At 42.7% G+C, this 16,266-nt stretch overlaps 1 pseudogene; it reads left to right on the top strand.

Moving 5' to 3' along the window:
- LOC135204715 (gastrula zinc finger protein XlCGF57.1-like) overlaps window positions 1-15,179 on the top strand; it is a 215,768-nt pseudogene extending 200,589 nt beyond the window's left edge.
- The last annotated feature ends 1,087 nt before the right edge of the window (window positions 15,180-16,266 follow it).

Here is a 16,266-nt window from a genome sequence, read left to right on the forward strand (position 1 = left end):
CCATTGTATGGAGACCGGCTGCAATGTCGTCCTCCAGGATCCCTGTAGGCACGATGTCTGCCGGACCCACGCCACCTGCGCAGTCCAACTAGAGGGTTCAGTAGTGTGGCACCACAAGAACTGTGTCACCTGCTACGATCTCGTGGAACGAGTCTCCTCTGATGTAAGTGACTCTCCGGCGTGTACATAATAATACAAGGTGGACCATTGTAATATATATGTCAATCATATGCCTCCTAAGTTAAGTTACAATAATAAGAGTTAAGTTTAAGTTTAACACTAACCCTTCTCTTACAGGGAGCCCAGTCTGTTCGGGATCCTGCTCTTTCCACCCTCAAGGTATGGGTGGGTGGCTTCGGGCGAAATGTAGCCAAGGCAAGACCCTATATCCTCTCCCAAGAGGAGACTTCGGCGCAGGAGGTTGCAGAAGAGGTTGCGGCACTAGATCTCGACGTCGAGCCCATGACGGTGGACGGCATGGGCAACGGTAAGGATGCTAGTGAGGCAAGCTTTGTAGGTGCTCAAGGTCTCCCCTTGAGTACATCTAGACCTTCTTCCCCTTCCTCTTCTACTTCCTTCCAGGGATAATCCCTGGGATTTCTATCAGCGTGACTCTAAATTGCTGCCAAAGCCCCTTCCTAGAAAGCCAAGTACCAGCCATGTCCATAAAACTCTGGCTCACCATCCCGGAGTGGACAAACCCAAACATGGGTCTCTCTCCAGAGGGTCGAAGACTAAGTCTTCCAGGGAAAGAGCCCACTCTTCCTCTGCTGACCCTGTGGCATCCACCTCTAAAGGTGCGATACCAAAGGTATTCAAGGAGAGGGCAGAGCCCCCATCCTTTGACCAGGAAGCATTCGCATCCAACATGATGCAACAAATGGGTAACATGGTTGGAAACTTGGTCAACACCAAGTTTCAAGAAATTCTGGAAAGGCTGGTCACACAGGAGACCATAGTCGCAGGTCTCCAGCAAGGCGTAGCATCGGGGCTTCAACAAGATGGCCAAGCAGCCCAAGGCCAGCTTATGCCGGACTCCTCCACTCTCCCTCCCTTCCACTCAAGTAACCCATGGAGGGTGGCTTCTTATGCACCTTTCGTAAACGGCATGCTTACAATTGAGGGCTGCGGAACTCGAAGGATTGAGGACTTTGAGTTCCACCCGCCAGGGTTGCAAGCCCCTTTCATAGGCTATGTCTGTCTCACGGAATCTGCCTTGATCAGGGAGGACAAGGTCCCAAAAGAGACGGTTATCCTCTCTCGGGACCAGGCACAACAAGCTTGGATCCGTAACCTGGATGAATGGCAGTGTGTAAACACTAAGGTTACGGCCTTCAGGAGTCCCTTCACAATTTTCACTGTGGAAGCAGAGACCCCATCCCGTTCACATCTAAAGTGACAGAACTCACTCTGCAAGCTGCAATGAGAGATGAGCCTATGCCACAGCTCCGGGAGACGGAACCAACATCTCTTCTACTTCCCGGAACAGATGACCTCTGGGTAGACCTCCCAGCCACCTTCTCAGTTGGCAAACTCAAACCTGACTGTGCCATCTCTCTATTTAGTGAGAGACTACCCAGGCTGTCTCATGGGCTCATCCAGACAGAATTCAACGCTAGGACACGGCTTGCGAGGTCCCTCAACGTACTAGTCATGACGGAAGCAGCGGCTCTTAGCTATGCACAAGAGCCGTTGTTCAAGATCATTGCTAAGGCACAATTGTTAAGTATGAAATGTGACTTATATGATTTTGTTGGGGCTAGGAGGAACTGCAGGAAGCATGTCCTAGCAGAATCCACTATCAGGCATGAACCCAACAAACTCTTCGATATGGGGAGCGGATCTTTTTCCAGCCTCAGCGGTAAACGAGGTGCAACATGAGGCTGCTAGGTTGAACCAAAGCCTAAGGGTTCGGTGGGGATTAGTCTCTAAAAGGAAAACGGAGTCTTCCACATCGAATCCCAAAGCCAAGAAAAAGCCTAGGAAGTTCCAGCCCTTCCAGGCACCGCAGCAACAGGCTTTGGTTCAGGCAGTACAGGTTCCCCAACCATCAACCTCTAAGAGTCAACCGCAACAGCAGTTCGTGCTGTTGAGACAGCCCCAACAGTCGCAGGCGTCAACCTCCTTTGCTGTCTCCCCGGCCTTCAATCCCACCTTCGAAAGCCAAGCATTTCAGGCCTTCAATAGGTTCGGCAGGGGCAGCAGAGCTAGAGGCGCCTTTCATCAGTGAGGCGGCGGAAGGGCTACCAGCAGAGGCAGAGGTTCACGCGGAGGACGTGGAGGCCGCCCATCAGCAACCCAATGAGAACCTCCAGGTAGGAGGGAGGCTGTACCTCTTTCGTCAATGTTGGAGGTTCAGCAATTGGGCCCAAAGTATTGTGTCCAAAGGTCTGGGTTGGAGTTGGATCCAAGGTCCACCTCCACCCAACACCTTCTATCGAGAACCAACAGCGGAATTGATAGAGTATTCTCGTTTAAAAAGTAGTGTCAAGGGTCAAGCATTTAAAATTTCAAGGTCTCTTGTTCAGCATGCCAAAGAAAGATTCAGGCAAACGAAGAATAATCTTAGACTTGTCCCGTCTAAACTTATTCATTCATTGCGACAAGTTCAAGATGCTGACCATTTCACAGGTGCGGACCTTACTTCCCCATGGGGCCGTCACCACCTCTATAGATCTTACAGATGCCTACTATCATGTCCCGATAGTAAGACACTTCCGCCCGTTCCTAGGCTTCAAGTTAGGAAACCAAGCCCACTCCTTCAAGGTAATGCCCTTCGGGCTCAACATAGCCCCCAGGATATTTACAAAGTTGGCAGAAACAGTAGTCCAGGAACTAAGGTCTCAGGGGATCATGGTAGTAGCCTATCTGGACGATTGGCTTGTGTGGACCTCAAGCATCGAAGCTTGCCGCAAAGCAACCACCATGGTCATCCATTTTCTGGAATACCTAGGAATCCAGATAAACAGGACAAAGTCCCGGCTAACCCCAGCGTCCCGTTTCCAGTGGCTGGGAATTCATTGGGATTTGGATTCACATACTCTATCAATCCCGCCGCTGAAAAGGAGAGAAATAGCCAAGGCAACCAGACAATTTCTCAAGTGCAAACAGACGTCCCGGAGAAACCAAGAAAGGATCTTAGGTTCTCTCCAATTCGCTTCAGTGACGGACATCCTGTTGAAAGCCAAACTGAAAGATATAAATCGAGTTTGGCGTTCGAAAGCGAACAAAAGATTCCGGGACAGATTAGCTCCGATTCTGGCGATCTTACGGAAGCGTCTCCGTCCCTGGACGGAGGTCAAGAACTTGTCAAAGACAATTCCACTACAGTTCCCTCCGCCGGCCTTAGTGATCCACACAGATGCATCACTAACAGGTTGGGGAGGGTACTCACAGTACAAGAAGGTACAAGGAACATGGTCCATTCAATTCTGCCAGCTTCATATCAATGTGCTAGAAGCCATGGCAGTGTTCCTCACCCTGAAGAAATTTTGCCCAGCCAAGAAATCTCATATCAAGCTGGTGCTTGACAGTGCAGTGGTAGTACACTTCATCAACAAGGGAGGTTCCAAATCAAGCCACGTGAACCATGTCATGATAGCCATCTTTTCACTAGCAGGCAAGAACAAGTGGCACCTATCAGCCACTCACCTTGCCGGAATAAGGAAAGTGGGGGCAGATGCGCTATCACATTCAGTCCCACTGGAGTCCGAATGGTCCCTGGACAAGAAGTCATTCAGTTGGGTCTGTCAGCTAGTACCGGGGCTTCAGGTGGATCTCTTCGCCACGGAGTCGAACCACAAACTCCCTTGTTATGTGGCCCCCAACCTGGACCCTCTGGCTTATGCCACGGACGCGTTGGCTATAGATTGGAATCAATGGAACAAGATTTACCTTTTTCCTCCAGTGAATCTTCCCATGAAAGTTCTGAACAAGCTCAAGACATTCAAGGGTCATGTCGCTCTGATAGCTCCCAATTGGCCCAAGAGCAATTGGTTCCCACTTCTGCTGGAGTTGGGCCTCCGCCCTCAACGGATTCCCAACCCCAGACTATCACAGCTGGTGCAAACGCGGACTGTGTTCGCTTCCTTGGGAATTCAGAAAGCCCTAACTTTATGGACTTCATGAAGTTTGCAGCACAGAGGGATGCCGATATCGATCCTCAGAACATCATGTTCTTAGAATCTGATAAACGTGAATCAACCCTTCGTCAATATGATTCAGCAGTTAAAAAACTGGCTGCATTCCTGAAGGAATCTAATGCACAAACCATGACCACAAATCTTGCAATCACCTTTTTCAGGTCATTATTTGAAAAAGGTTTGGCAGCTAGTACCATCACTTCTACCAAATCAGCTCTGAAAAAGATTTTCCAATTCGGATTCAAGATAGATTTAATGGATTCATACTTTACATCTATCCCCAGAGCTTGTGCCAGGATCAGACCTACTGAGAGGCCCAAGTCAGTGTCATGGTTCTTAAATGATGTTCTTAAGTTAGCCTCAGATACTAACAATACCTCGTGTGACTAGCCCTATTGAGGAAAACACTATTCCTCATAAGTTTAGCCTCAGGAGCTAGAATTTCAGAACTGTCGGCCTTATCTAGAGTTTCTCCCTTCAGGAGAAGTGTTACTTTCTCCAGATTGCCAATTTCTTGCCAAAAATGAGGATCCATTAGATAGGTGGGCCCCCTGGAAAATTGTTTCGCTTCCACAGGACCCATCCTTATGTCCAGTCACTTCATTGAAAACTTACTTAGACAGGACAACCTTGAAATCTTCTGGACCTCTGTTTATTAGAGAAAAGGGTGGCACTATTTCCCTAAAAGGCATTAGGCAACAGATTTTATATTTTATCAAACAAGCCAACCCGCAGTCCTTCCCACGGGTTGATGATATTAGGACTATAGCTGCCTCAATTAACTTTTTCCAACATATGAAATTCGAAGATCTGAAGAAGTACACTAGCTGGAAATCTCCGACAGTATTCAAACGCCATTATCTTAAGTCCTTAGAACCCTTAAGTATCCAGCAGTAGCGGCGGGAAACACAGTTTCCCCTGATACTGCTGGAGATAGTAGTAAGTAGTCCAGCTTATGTCTCACCTTTGCCTTCTCCTTCCTACCGGCCTCATTAGCATTCTTGCCTTAGCCCAGTTACGTCACAGCCGTACTGGTCCTTGGTTGTAACATGTACATATTAATTAGTTCATAAGTACCTTTCATCTAAATGTATATTTACTATGATGACTTAAGTTTTATCTAGTTTTAAGGTTGTATAGTCATTATGTTACCTGTTTGTAACTTAATATAGATTATAATCAACTAACCTTAATTGTTTTTCATCTGCCCTTTTGAAAATATTTTGTGTACTTCCTCTTCCCAAGCTTGGCATTTTCTCTGGTACTGTTTCACGGAGTGACACAGGCTGAGCCCAGAAAAGGGATTTTGACGTAGGAAAAATCTATTTCTGGGCAAAGGACCTGTGTCGCCCAGTGAAATCCCACCCTTACCTTTTCCCCCCCTTGTGTAGACTAAGCTTGGGTGCTATCTGCAGGAATGACGTCAGAGGCGCTAGCTGTAACGGTAGCGGGTAGTGAGCCTTAGGTCGGCTCCTCTCTTTTTGAGGTTTTTGATGTAGGGAGAGGCTAAATGGAAAAGGACCTGTGGTAGTGGTTTCACTCGCCCCAGAAACCATACCGACACCTTATAATAAAGGTGAGCGAGCCAGAATAATCTGGCATTTCCAATTTAGCTGTTCTCTGGTATTATAGCAACATTTTACCTTAGAAATAGTGCTAAAGGAACCTATTTCATTGGACGACACTGGTCCTTTGCCCAGAAATAGATTTTTCCTACGTCAAAATCCCTTTTTTAAGTTGTCCAGGGGGTTTTCTATGAACATCTGTGTGGAGGAGTGGCAGCAAGGAGTGTTTATGAGGCATCTCAAAATGTCATTGTGCACAACAATAATATGGCTCATGGTCTCTCGGGTATAGTCCATCCAGTGGGAACACCCATAAATACTGTAGCAATACGAGCAGAAGAGCAGCAGTTTCATGTCTTGGTGACAGAAGGCAAACCTCCTTGCAATCATGTTGCCAGTTGCACATAGTTTACGACACCTCTGTTCAATGTCTGCTGTATCTTTTAGAACGTCCATGATAATGTGACCCAAATACAGAAATTCGTGCATGAATTGCAGCCGATGATTTCCGAGGAAAATTTGTGGTTCTGCAATATGCTTAAGCAATCTCGGGAGCAGTGACATGCACTGGGTCTTGGTTTCGTTGTATAGGATATCAAATTCCTCTGCATATTGGCAGCAAGAGTCGATTGGAGACCTTGCACTGATGGGGAAATCAGAACCATATCATTGGCGTAACAGAGGTTGTTTGTAGTTGTTTCATTGACAGTGCATCTGATTGGGAGTGAGTTCAGTTTGACATTCAAGGCATCTGTGTATGTATTTAACAGGTATGGGGAGAGAATGCCCCCTAGCCGAAGCCCATTTAGGGAACCGAAGGTATACGATAATACGTTAACCCATTTGACACAGAATTGCTGTGTGGAGAACCTACTACACTAGCGATGGTGGCCCCACCACAAAATTTTGAATATTTTGACCGCCAGGGTAAGTATGTGTAAAATCTAATTTTATTTTAAAAATGTCATTTTTGAAAAGGATGATCTCACACCCTATGGAGGAGTTATGGGAGTTCCATTTGATAATGTCCTTGAGGATAGAGAGAGAGAGAGAGGAGAGAGAGAGAGAGAGAGAGAGAGAGAGAGATGAATGGCTAACAATTGAATTGGTTGTTGGTGAGTTCTGGGTTGTCTGCTGGTGCAGCTGGAGTTAGTTGTTAAGATCAGAGTTTTGAGTCAGAGACCGAAAGGGTCAAAAGTGTCAGCAGCAGTCTATGAAGAATGTTGAAGGCTTTTAAAGTCAGTTAAGTTGAGTGTTATTGATTTGTTGTTTAGTTGTTGTGATTCCTTGGTGTTGTTAGTGGGTGTGTGTTGCCTTTTTGTGTTGTTATTTTTTTGTTAGTGATTGTTTGTGCAGTGTTCTTTTGTTGTGGTTGTATTCCTTGTTTGTTGTTGTGTTGTTGAGTTGTGGTTGTGTTCCTTGTTTGTTTGCTTTGTTGTTGAGTTGTGGTTGTATTCCTTGTTTGTTTACTGTGTTGTTATGTTGTGGTTGTATTCCTTGTTTGTTGTTGTGTTGTTGAGTTGTGGTCCTTGGGTGTTGTGTTGTTGGGTTGTGGGGTTGTGGTGCTTGGTTGTTGTCTTTGTTGTTGGTGGTGTCTCAGTGACCTCGACCAGCGGACAGCACAGCATAGCTCTGAGTATCTGGAGTTGGGTGAGTATAAGTGTTTGTGTTTTTGTTCTGTGTGTATGTAGGTCAGTTGTCCTGCATGTATTCCGTAGTGTAAAGAGGAAAGTGTGGCTGAGGGTGAGTTTGACAGCCGGATTGGTTAAGTTTATGTGGGGGGGGGGGGGGGGGGGGAGATTTTGCCCGCTTGTGATCCCGCCACAACCCAAGCAGAGGGTAAAGTATCGGTATTTAGCAATGCTGATAGACATGGCAGCAGCAAGAGTCTGCCCCTCAGACTCGCATATCAGCAAGATCAGAGAAAAAATGCAGTTATTCCTGTCTCAATAGGAAGAACCACCTCAGCAGTGCCAAGTCATTCTGGGTCACCTGTCATCCTTGTTCAATATGTTGGGGTTTACTAGCCATAGACCTCTTTGCAACCTTGCACAATAGCTCCTGGCATTCTGTTGTTGTGCCAGATCCATGGACAGCAATAGAAGACACTTTCCAACACCCATGGGACAATCTACAAGGCCTATGCTTTTCTTCCATTTTGTTTGATTAGTTGGGTGATCAGCATGGTCATGGTCACCCCAAATTTCAGATGACCCTTGTTGCTACCACTTGCCGAGTGGTATCCAGACCTGCTAGCTCTATTTTCCTAGGTACCAAGAGAGATCCTGCTTGGTACAACCTGCTGTGCCAGCCGCTCATAGAGAGGTATCACCAGGCTGTGAGAGAACTGTCACTTCACACCTGAAGACTATCCACCATCTCTTGCGAGCAAGAGGTATTTTCTCGTCACAAAGCGACCGAGACGTCTGAATACCTTTGTAAATTTTCAGCGGCTGTGTACCAGAGGAAATGGGCCGTCTTCTGTTGTTGGTGATGTCGATGGGGTATCTCTCTGGTCGGATCTCCTCTTCAGCATGTCGCAGACTTTCTTGTCTTTCATCGCCAAGAGAAGTTTCTCTCCGTGTCAGTTTTCAGGGGCTACAGAGCTGCACTTGGACTAATCCTTTGTTTGAAGGGTGTCGACCTCTCTTCCTTGTGGAGATCTCCATGCTGTTGAGAAGCTTCAAACAGTCTTGCCCTCCCAGGGAATTCAGTCCCCCTGAGTGGGATGTGACTCTTGTCTCACAGAGCTCAACTTGTGCACCCTAGCCCTTATGAGAGTTGTCAGACAAGAGGGTTCTGACCTTTAAGACTGTGTTCTTGCTTACCCTGGCATTGGCAAAGAGAGTTGGTGAACTTCATGGACTTTCCTTCATTGTTAAACACTTGAAGGGATGAGAATCTGTCATGTTCTAGTTTGTCCCAGAATTCATAACAAAGACTCAGAATCCATCGGTTCCTGACCCCAGATTCAAGTTCTTTTTTATCCCCTTCCTAGAGGACTTTGCTGGTAGTGATCAAGACAATATACTACTGTGTCCAGTTCGAGTGTTGTGTTGTGGAGCTATCTAAAGAGGTTTCGAGATCTCCATCCTGAGTGTCGACGACTCTTTGTTAGTGCTGGCTCGACCAAGGAAGAGGTGTCTAAGAACAAGATTATTTTCTGGCTTGGTGACAAAATCAAAAGAGCATACTCTGCTTTTGACAAGGTAGTTAGGAGTACTTTCTGAGTAAGAGCTTTCAAGGTTAGGGGCATTGGTCTGTTCCTTGCATTTTGGAAGAACCTGTCGATTCCACAAATACTAAAGGTGGGAGTGTGTTCCATGAAAAACTACATTCACATCCTTCTACCTTCGTGACATTGCCCATGGGTTTATGGACATTTTTTTCCTTGGGTCCTCTAGTGGCCGGTCAACAAATTGTGTAACTCACCCAACTTCCCTAGAGAGACAGGTAGCATCTTGCTTAAGTTGCTCAGTCACAAAGAGAGTGTGAGTGAGTGACTGGCCTCCTTCTCTTCCCTTTATTCTTTTATACCCTTCCTCGCCTGTAGGGCTGAGGGAAGATTGGCGTGTGATGCAGGTGAGCTATATAATTGAGTACTGTACCCTGTCTATAATCTAGAAGTCTGTAGGTTAATAGGTGCATGGCCATCCCCTCTCTCTAGCAACGAAGAGTGGAGCTGACAATTAGATAAAACCATTGGTGTTATTATTCTTTTATTGTCTCTGACACGAGGGGTTCATCCAAACCCTTTTTGAGTAAATGATGCTATAAACATGCCCATTAATTCGCGCAAGGCCAGAAGACTGGCAGTTGAACATCACATAAGCTCAACAGGTCAGAGGCACAGGACTCCTTCCTCTGCTCTACATGACCAGGAAGGAGGCCCAGGTGAATTGAGGTACCAGTCAGTTCAGAGATTTACTCAGAATCCTTCCACCAACAAGTAAGTCTTCATATGTAAAGAACGAAGGATTATATTTGTTCAGGAATAGACTACAAATATTTTAAGTAATTTGCATTTTTCTGAACATGCAAACCTGAAGGTCTTTACATAAATGTCTCGCCTCAAGCCACCCCTCATTCTGCTACCTGAGCCAAAAGGTTAAAGTGAAGCATAAGGATGGGGTGGGTGGGACTCCCACCCTAACGTTGATAGTTAACCACTTTATTTGAAATTAAACGGCTGTTTTCCCAGCTTGCGCTGCAATTATATCCATATGTAAAGACCTTCTGGTTTGTATATTAGGAAAAATACACATTGCTTAAAATTTTTTTTAATTATTCCGCCTTTGCAGCATTGAAAACCAAAAAGGCTCTTTAATGTATTCACTTATTTATATATGTATACATTCATGTAGATTTTGGTTGGGCTGGAGTTAAATGTGAATATATTGCAATGTTGCGAGCCATGCATATGCAGATACACTAATCGAGGAAATGCTATAATATGAAATTTTCATAGTTATGCAAACATAAACCTTATATCATATCTCCCATCGCAGCCACCCCTCTTTGTTCATCAGGCCAAAACAAGAAGTGCTCAGTGATGGCATATGAGTGAGGGGATTTCCCTTACTCACTCTTCTTAACCACCACTTAACATATTTCCAACATGCACTTATAGATACTCCTTCATAAAAAGCTATGGTTCGTATAGCTCTGAAAAAAAGGTCATATTTGAAGAAATGTAGCAGCACATACCTTCCAAGATCCAAGACTGTCATCAGTGTTGCTGGTCATAATAGCTACTCATGTATTGTATCCACAATAACAATCAGTGAAACTAATTTGAAAACTTTCATCTCTCTTCAAATTACTATTCAATTCACCCTTACTATTTTTGCTTATTATTTTCTACCGCATCTGTGGATAATATGGTGTTATGTATAGCTGGATCACATATAATTAAGCATTTTGCTGTGTACTGTACCCTTCCAGCTGTTACCCCACAAAACTCTTATGCTGGTCTCTTGCATATTCTATTCTTGGCCTTTGATTTATTAATAAGATTTGTTCATAAGTAATTTGTATTGTAATGTTAAGCCAAGAAGGTTTACAGATGTGAGGTGGTGGGCGTCAATATTAACTGTTAATCTATTGTTGCATTGTTGCCTCTGGAATGTTTTGATGTTGTGTCTGGACAGCGATTGGTTGGATTGTATTCATGTTTGGATAGAACTATCAAATGCATGCTTTGTTAATCGGCCTGAGACCTTTATGGGAACCTGAATTGAATTTGAATTATTAATTTGCTGCTTCAGTTCTGGCATTATGTTTCCTAACTCTGTGTTGCATTGTTTGATTTCAGATTCTCCCTCAGAAGAACCTTCCTTCCTTCGTCAGTTTTGATTAGCATCAGGATTTTGGGAAATGCATGTTGTTTAATGGTACTACATGGAACATTACCAATAGCAATTCTTAAAGTGTATGAGACAACAGTGAATTATTGTATGCATATTTAACAAATTTAAACAACAAGTAAAATTTGTTTTGAATTCATACATCAGCAGTGAAATCTGGTTGTAGTCCTTCAAGATATTGTACTTAATTTTTAACAGATTTATTCAGTATTTATTTGTAAACAATTCTGTGTTAAGAGTTGTGAATTGAACACATTGTCATTACAGAGCAGGACAGGACATAAGGCTAAAATGAATCCAGAACATTCTTTAGAATTTCCTTTGAAAAGTGAAACTGAAGGTTTATTATCCCTGCCTTCCATAAATCAAGAAAACATCAACATGGCTGCCTTTAATGGAACCAGTAATGACGACTTTTTGTCTCCGGATCCATTAATGGACATCAAAATAGAACCAGAGGAATTCTGTGAGTCTAATGAAGTTGATGAATATTCATATGAAATTAATTCAACAGTGAATGAAAAACATCCACAAACTTGCAAAAAGGAAGTAAAACAAGAAAGAAGGAATAGTCACAATGGAGAGAAGCCTTTCAGATCAACTGACTGTGAGAAAGCATTTTACAAGAGAAATCCTACCAGAGAGAAATTCATATGCAATGACTGTGGGAAAACATTTTCCTTGAAACATAATCTTATAGTTCATATGAGAATCCATACGGGAGAAAAGCCATTCATTTGCAAGGAATGTGGGAAAGCATTTCCAAGGAAAGATCTTCTTACAGTTCATATAAGAATCCACACTGGAGAGAAGCCATTCATGTGCAAGGAATGTGGGAAAGCATTTCCCAGGAGACCAGATCTTATAGTTCATATGAGAATCCATACAGGAGAGAAGCCATTCACGTGCAAGGAATGTGGGAAAGCATTTCCTGCAAACCACGCCGTACAATTCATATGAGATTGCATACTGGAGAGAAGCCATTCATGTGCAAGGAATGTGGGAAAGCATTTTCCCAGAAACCACATCTTACAAGTCATATGAGAATCCATACCGGAGAGAAGCCATTCATGTGCAAGGAATGTGGGCAAGGATTTGCCTTTAAACCACATCTTACAAGTCATATGAGAATCCATACAGGAGAGAAGCCATTCACGTGCAAGGAATGTGGGAAAGCATTTTCCCACAAACAACATCTTACATGTCATATGAGATTGCATACTGAAGAGAAGCCATATATGTGCAAGGAATGTGGGAAAGCATTTTCCCAGAGATCAGATCTTACACGTCATATGAGATTGCATACTGGAGAGAAGCCATATATGTGCAACGAATGTGGGAAAGCATTTTCCCAGAAATCAAATCTTACAAATCATATGAGAATCCACACTGGAGAGAAACAATTCCTGTGCAAGGAATGTGGGAAAGCATTTTCCCAGAAATCAAGCCTCACACTTCATATGAGAATCCACACAGGAGAAAAGCCATTCATGTGCAAGGAATGTGATAAAGCATTTTCCCAGAGATCAGATCTTACACGTCATATGAGATTGCATACTGGAGAGAAGCCATTCATGTGCAAAGAATGTGATAAATCATTTTCCCACAAATCGAGTCTTACAAGTCATATGAGGTTGCATACTGGAGAGAAGCCATATATGTGCAAAGAATGTGGGAAAGGATTTTCCCAGAAATCAAATCTTACAAGTCATATGAGATTGCATACTAGAGAGGAAAAAGAAACAACATGATAAAATAAACCAGTTAAGGCAGAGATATCTCAAATGACCAAGTATATGAGAGATCAAAATCACTCACAAAATCTGCTCAAGAAAATAAGGAAAATAAAGAAAAAATACAGAATAGGGGATGAACAAATGAGTGGAAAATTGTCAGAACACCAAGCCAATATAAAGGCCCTAGCTTCACAAATAGGAAACAAACAACAGGAGATAAAAGTAAAACAGATATATAGGCAGTTTGGTGAAAATCCAAAGATTGTGTATAGGAAGATGACGAAAGAAACTGTAGAGGTATGAACACCACCAAGCAAGGAAGACCTAGAGAGATTTTGGAAGCCACTGTTTGAAGACCCTAGACAACACCAAGAGAATTCATGGATTGACACCATTAGGCAGAAGAACAACCAGAAATAGAAATGACACCAATAAGGTTCACCATCGAAAAAGTAACAAAACTATAAGCATATAATAATTTCAAGACACCAGGAATAGACAAGATCTCAAATTTATGGCTAAAAAAGATCACAGAACTACACCACACTTATATGCAAGCCTTTTAAGAATAGTAAAAGGAGAAGAATCACCAGAGTGGCTCACAATAGGAAGAACCAACCTTCTCCCTAAGAGCTCTGAGACTGAGCTCCCTAACAAATATAGGGCCATCTGCTGTCTATCAACAACCTACAAATGGGTCACAGGAGTCATAGCAGACGATATCTATGAACATCTAGATCAAGGAAAATATATGAAAAAAGAACAAAGGGGATGCACAAGAAACAAACTAGGTACTAAAGATCTGCTGCTAATAAACAAACATTATTAGAAGATTGTAAGAAAAGACAAAGGAATCTTAATATGGCTTGGATAGATTACAAGACGGCATTTGACACCGTGCCATGCACCTGGATATTCAAATGTATGGAATTATACAACATCAATGAGGAAATAAGATCTTTCTTGGCAGCACAGATGAGTAAGTGGAAGACCACTCTGTCTAAAGGGAAAGGATTCCCGAAACTTTGGTGTAAATAAAAAGAAGAAATGATCTCCAGTATTTTCGCTGTCCTGTTCATTGTTACACTTAAGCTTACCAGGAAGGAGGGCCAGATAGTAAATCCAGACATAAAGATCCAAAGAAGAATATTCCAGGGTGACAGCCTTTCACGACTTCTATTCTGCTTGAACATAGATCTGCTTAGTAAAATCTTGAACAACATTAACACTGGCTATGACCTAAGCAAAAGCAGAATCAGAAAAGAGAATAAAAGAGTGAACCACCTGGCCTGGAATTTGGGTTGGACAAGTAAGCCAAGAGTACAATAAAGAGAGGGAAGAGAGTAACATCAGAAGGTATAAAGGTAGAGGAAGGCATATTTGTTGAAGACCTGGCGGAGGATTCTGCATATAAGTACTTGGGAATAGAAGAAAACACTGGTATAGAACACAAGAAAGTGAGAGAAAAAAGAAAGAAAGAATACATCAGCCACTTAAAGAATTAACACCAAAGAACAAGATCACTGCCATAAACCAGCTGGTGATACCATTGGTGGCATATGGTTCTGGCATTGTAGACTGGCCACAAAGTGAGTTAGACAGGATGGATATTAAAAGATTCTCACCCTACATTAAGTCACATAGGACATAATATACCTCCCTCGTGGAGAAGTTGAATTAGGCCTGACTGAGATCAACCAGGCCTACAGGGCACCAATAGTAAGTATAGGGCAGTACTTGAAAAGTTCTGAGGACGAAAACATCAAAAAGATTGCCCAACTCCATAATGAAGCCCTGAGCCAACTAACATGAATAACTAAACAGGCTAAGAACTGCAGATCTGATAAAAGACACAGAGGATACCAACCAGATCAACAGCAACAATAGCCACGAAAACTAAGCAGAAATGCAGTGACAGAGAGGAGAGACTTAAAATGGAAAGGTAGAAAGACCATGGAAGGAAAGGAAGATTTCAAGAATTGGAAAAGTTACATTGACAAAGAAGAGTCACTTAGATGGATAGGAAATAGAGATCTAGTTTATGATGGAGAGACTGATAATAGGAGCCCAAGACCAAGGCCTCCTGACAAACGGCTTCAAGAAAATGCCAGGCATATCAGCAATTGACCAGTGTATGTTTTGTCATGCAGTGGTTGAGAGTGTTAGTCATCTGATATCAGCCTGCAAGACCCTGCTTGCAGATGGTCACTACACAAGCCCACCACAACAAGATCTGTAAATATATATTGGAAAATATGTAAAGAATACAGAATCGAAGTGAAAGGAAAAGTTTGGGAGCATGAACCAGATCCAATCACCTCCAATAGGGCTTTACCATCTTATATGAAAAGGAAATGCCAACAGGAAGATATATAGGCGGTGCTATGGACATGATATGTGATCTGGACAAGGAGGAATAAACAGCAAAGATTATAGATGTGACAGTAACCAGTGACTTTGGCCTCAATAGAGCTGAAAGGCATAAATAACAAAATACCAAGACCAGAACTGAAGGAAATAGAAAAAAATACCTTTAGTGGTAAGAGCAACAGGACTTATATAGAAAAATCTGAGAAAATATCTCCAGGGTATACAAAGTTGCCTAGTATAAATGAGGTGCAGATTGCTGCCCTCAAAGCAATGGTAAACACCTTGAAACGAGCCCTTAGATATATAAATTGAAAATTACGAATAACATAGTAAGCCAGAGAGAAACCACATTGTTGCTCTATATGTCAAAGAAGTTTTTCTCAACCAAGACAAGAGAATTCACACTAGAAGAAACTGTTTACTTGATCTCTGTTCAAGTAGTTTTTATTACATGATTTTATTTAACTAGACTCCTGCATCTGTTTTGAATGAAGGTGTCTCAATAGGTGTGTGAAAACTCATGCTAGAAAGAAGTCAGATCCCTTATCTGCACTTGGTTTCTGAGAAGTCTTTTTTTTCATTAGGTTTTTTCATTAGGTTCATCATAGAATGAATTTGTTAACTCTGAAGAAAGATGTCATTCTTCCACACGATGTTGAAACAGTTTTTCTTTTGTAGATTCATAACATATGTGAGTACTCATGGAGGATAGATATTGTTCTTTTACACTGCATGTTGTACTTTTGTCGTGTATTCTGCAAATCACAGTCTGTTTCTGAATGCCAGACTGTTTTTCAGGTGTCAAAATGCACAAGCAAAGTCACTCATCAGAGAGGATGTTCAGTTGCGCTGACAGATTTGTTAATGTTTTGCACCCCAAAGTAAGTTGCACTTGATGTGGAGATAATTATTGTGAACTTGTCTGCAAAATCTATATAAAAAAAGGCAACAGCAACCTAAGGGATGATAAAAAGAAAACCCATATTTATATTTTTGTGATCCAAATCATGACCATCATCATTGCTGTTATTCAAAGAAGAAAAGGAGAATCTAGAGAAGGGTCTCACTGAAAATGCAGATGAAGGCT

The sequence above is a fragment of the Macrobrachium nipponense genome, chromosome 47, assembly GCF_015104395.2.
Source record: "Macrobrachium nipponense isolate FS-2020 chromosome 47, ASM1510439v2, whole genome shotgun sequence".
NCBI lineage: Eukaryota > Metazoa > Arthropoda > Malacostraca > Decapoda > Palaemonidae > Macrobrachium > Macrobrachium nipponense.